This window comes from Pyxicephalus adspersus, chromosome 8 (assembly GCF_032062135.1).
Source record: "Pyxicephalus adspersus chromosome 8, UCB_Pads_2.0, whole genome shotgun sequence".
Taxonomy (NCBI): Eukaryota; Metazoa; Chordata; class Amphibia; order Anura; family Pyxicephalidae; genus Pyxicephalus; species Pyxicephalus adspersus.
The window spans coordinates 51,517,899-51,522,387 of NC_092865.1; the positions used below are offsets into that span (position 1 = coordinate 51,517,899).

A 4,489-nucleotide genomic window follows, 5' to 3' on the forward strand; every position below is an offset into this window, starting at 1 on the left:
TGAGATTGTCAGAGACTATAGGCATGATATAAGAGATAGTAAGGAAATATGACATGATAAAAGAGATGGTTAGGGCCTATGGGCATGATAACGAAGATGGTTAGAGAGTATGGGCATGATATAGGAGATGATCAGAGACTATGGGCATGCTAAAAGAGATACGGTAGTAAGAAAATATGGGCATGCTATAGGAGATGGTTAGGGCCTATGGGGCATGCTATATGAGATTGTCAGAGACTATAGGCATGATATAAGAGATAGTAAGGAAATATGACATGATAAAAGAGATGGTTAGGGCCTATGGGCATGATATTGAAGATGGTTAGAGAGTATGGGCATGATATAGGAGATGATCAGAGACTATGGGCATGCTATAAGAAGTGGTAAGAGACTATGGGCATGCTATAGGAGATGATTAGAGACTATGGGCATGTTACCAGAGATGATCAGAGACTACAGGCATGCTATAAGAAGTGGTAAGAGGCTACAAGCATGCTATAGGAGATGGTCAGAGACTATGGGTATGCTACAACTGCCAGGTTGGATACAAGCAATAAAGTTCTTAGAATAAATGTGGGAAACAAATAATCCCCTTTAGACCTATTATATTCCCTGGAAATGGAAGGCTCCACCCTCATTATTACCCCCTTGGGAGCTTCAATCTTAATATAGAAATTTAGGATGAGCATGAGAGCCAATCACCAGCAGAAAATGACATTTCAGGGGGCATTCTGTGCACTTATTATTATTTTTGGCACGCATAAAAGTCACTAAAATAACAAATGGAGGAAAATTCCCGACTCTCTCAGATGGTCAGCTCTGTACAATGCAGCAGAGCCCTGATTGGCTGAACATGTCATTGCTGCTGTGCAGAGATTTACAGGCTGCTGATCTCTGAGTTCAGATCCATGCATTAGATAAATTATTATTTTAGATTTTATATTTTTACTGGAAATACATAACAGGTGCATCAAAGAGAAGATGACAAAGCCAGTGCCAGTGCAAAGAGGCAGCTTTAGCCACTGTGAGTAAGCAGTTGTCTCTCTGCAGAGACCCAGAAGAGACCTTTTTGAAAGGTAATTATCTTTGTCTGTATTTTATGTGTTAACAGCTCTTTTCTTTACCTGTGCTTGTCATAATGGGACGACCCAGGTGGGACTTGAACCCACAATCCCCAGCTCCGGAGGCTGATGCCTTATCCATTAGGCCACTGGGCCCGCGGTCTCTGTGCTAAAACATGAAATTTCCTGTAAACTTACAAACTGTTTTACAGATTTTACAGATAAATACAAGCTGAACACAATTTCAGACCAGGAGTGTCAAATTTAAATACACAGAGGGACGAAATTAAAAACTTAGACCAAGTCGGGGGGCAGACTTGAAATGTATTCAACAACTTGAGTAAGTTTTCTACTTCATCAACAAAAATAAACCCCTCTACACACACTTTAGGGTTGAAAAGACTAATTTCTATCTATCTATGCAGGCTGCATGTTGTTCATTCTCTCATATCACAAATCCTTCTATCCATTTATTAACAAGCTTGGCTGCTGCATCCTTCATTGCCCAAACAAAGCATTTTATTTTTATTAAATAACCGACCCAGGTGGGACTTGAACCCACAATCCCCAGCTCCGGAGGCTGATGCCATATCCATTAGGCCACTGGGCCCATGACTGCATATAGCAAAAACCTGAAATTTCCAAAAACGTAAAATAAGAAAAGCGAAATTGTTAAAAGCTGTAAAAATTGTTAAATGAAATAAAAAACTGATATATAAAAAAGCAAACCCAAATTTATTTCAGGCTAAAAGGGGGCACCGGGTAAGTATGTCTGCCTGCCACCAAGTGCCCCACCAAATCCGGGTAGAAATAAGAACATTCCTTGAATATATTTTTTTGATCTTTTGATGGATTCTGATAGTTGAAGAGAAATACATGAGAAGACCTTCACTGGAGGACATCTGAAAAGTCACAATTGTTGTCATAACAACATCACACATAAAAATAATAAAACTCCCATCAGGCATCTTGTTATCTCAGCATGCCGGTGAAAATAGAATTTAGAGCTGCTGACCTCCAGCCTCCCCTCTAATAAATCTGCCCTCCCCTCTTCCTTCAATAAATCTGCCCTTTGGCTTCCCCTGCATTAAATCCGCCCTCCAGCCTCCCCTTCTTGTTGCACTGTTGTACCACCGGCTCCTATCCTAGACTGATTGTATTGCACTGATTTCAATTAAATCTGTGGGGGGATTACATTGTTCATCAAAACCTGCAGCAAGTCAGATGGAGCCTCCTTAGTTCTTGGTTTGAAGACATCCAACATCAGCAAGCCCCATCCTAATGTCAAGACAAAATAACATTGTATTGTGATGAGGGAAGTCACTGTATAAAGTTTGGACAAGAAATCCAGGGTATTATATCATTAAAAACAAGAAAATAAACATAAAATAACAGCAAAATAAACACAAAAAATAAAGAATACAAAACAATTAAAAAAAAATAAAAGTTAAAAAAAAACAAAACAAAGAAAACACAAAAAACTAAATAATGCAAACAATATAAAAAGGAAAACAATATATAAATAAAAATACATAAATATGTCACATGACATCGGGAAAGGAAGAACAGGACTCATTCCACCATACGGCAGCCACTGCCACTTCTCTTTGGAGGCTCTGCCATATCCTTGGGCAAAGCTAGAGGAACTACCTATGGCCCAGAGACCTGGCAGATTAATATATCATAACAAAAACCAAGAAAAGAAACACAAAAAACAAATAAAAAAAATAAAAAACAAAAAAATACAAAAAAAATGTTAAAATACCTGAATAGATCACATGACATTGGGAGAGGAAGAGTTCATCCCCAATGGCCACCTATCTAGCAGTTGCTGGAACAGGGCATTCTAACATAGGGCACCGACTGCCACTCCTCCCTCTGCCAAAATCTTGAGCAGAACTAGAGGAACTCCCAATCGCTCAGGGACCTAGAAGGAAACCTTTTCAGCCGGAGTCCCTGGACCAAATCCCAGTGAAGGGAACTTTCAAAAATCATCAGAAGAGGAGGAGAAATAACAGACCCACAAAATGAATGAAGAGCGGGGAGATCCTGGCACTGCAGGTCCTTAGGTACAGCTTCCCCTCCAGCATAGAGAAACATAAGCAGCACAACACAGAGAGACATCAATCTAAATGAGACTTGAGATCTCCAACAATACAATGCAACAATGTATTAAATCTTTTAGGTGCCTGTACAAGCAAATCTGCTGATTTTGCTCCTGATTTTTCAAAGCCCCACCACACATAACACATTTTGCCCTTTTTATACTATTATGTGTTTGTGTTGACAGCAAGAGACAAATCCCTAAGTGAAGGCAGTTTGCTATGCTATGCCAAGGGGAGGGTGAGGGTTACTAGGTATAGGGTAACTGTGTACATAGTAAACAGCTAAAATTACCATATTACTAGTTCTCATTCACATTCACCTGCCACTGGTTACACAATAAAAGAAACTCCTTTTACCCACAGTTTTGTAAATTTACCCCAAAGTGATCAGATTGATTGAATGCAATTGATTGTTTGTACACAACATTTGTACTTTGATCTCTCCAAGATATCTATTCGCTTCATCCCCTATTTAATGTACAGCGCTGCATAATATGTTGGCACTATATAAATCCGGTTTATTATGAATAATAATAATAATAGCTGATCAAGAAGCGGAAAATTGATTGGTTACAATCAGCTGGAAGTAGAGTTTTCTTAGGATTCACGTTAAATCTGATTGTTTCCCAGGTGGGAATTTGATCTTTTTTTGTATACCAAACACTGGATCAGCTTTTCCCAACCTTCTTATCTTTGAGGAACTCAATTTTCAGGTCTTGGGGGATTTCTTCTAAAACCAAAATATGGGAAAAAGCCTCTGAAATTGGTGGCCAGTGGAAGGAATTTCCCCCCACAGTGGTTCATTGGAGCCTTGCAGTTGGCTCTACTAAGTGGTGTTGACCCCATAACTATGCTCCCATCTTCATATGGGGGTCAACCAGCCCTAGCTCGAGGAACCCCATACCAACAAGTAATTTAAACCAAAAGCAAACATTTTCATGCAGTTGCTTCGGCACAATCAACTTTTTCAGTTAATATTATTCATATAACACTTACCATTATATACTTTCCCTATAACATAACAAATCTTTACTTTATGAGTACAAGTTCTTTCGCTGTGTTTATGTAGACAGTAAACTTTGTTTCACTTGAACTTAGTCACTTTTGTTAACTTTGCTCAGCTCAGATGTTACCACCCACAGAGGGGTGTAAAGTGATCACAGCCATGATATGGAGCAATCTCATAGAACATATTATCTATTGGTGTTCTATATATAGGCATTGCAGATATTCGGTTCCTCCTGCCAATACACAGAATGTTCTTGTCTCTTCTGTGTGGGGTTTCCTCTTATTTAGGTAAAAGATTAGATAACAACTCAAAAT

At 39.0% G+C, this 4,489-nt stretch overlaps 2 non-coding genes across 2 annotated transcripts; both read right to left on the bottom strand.

The window, feature by feature from the left end:
* Window positions 1–1,144: 1,144 nt before the first annotated feature.
* On the bottom strand, window positions 1,145–1,217 carry TRNAR-CCG (transfer RNA arginine (anticodon CCG)). Its single transcript has one exon. It is a non-coding gene; the product is annotated as a tRNA-Arg (tRNA).
* A 381-nt stretch (window positions 1,218–1,598) lies between these two features.
* On the bottom strand, window positions 1,599–1,671 carry TRNAR-CCG (transfer RNA arginine (anticodon CCG)). The gene has a single exon. It is a non-coding gene; the product is annotated as a tRNA-Arg (tRNA).
* Window positions 1,672–4,489: the final 2,818 nt, after the last annotated feature.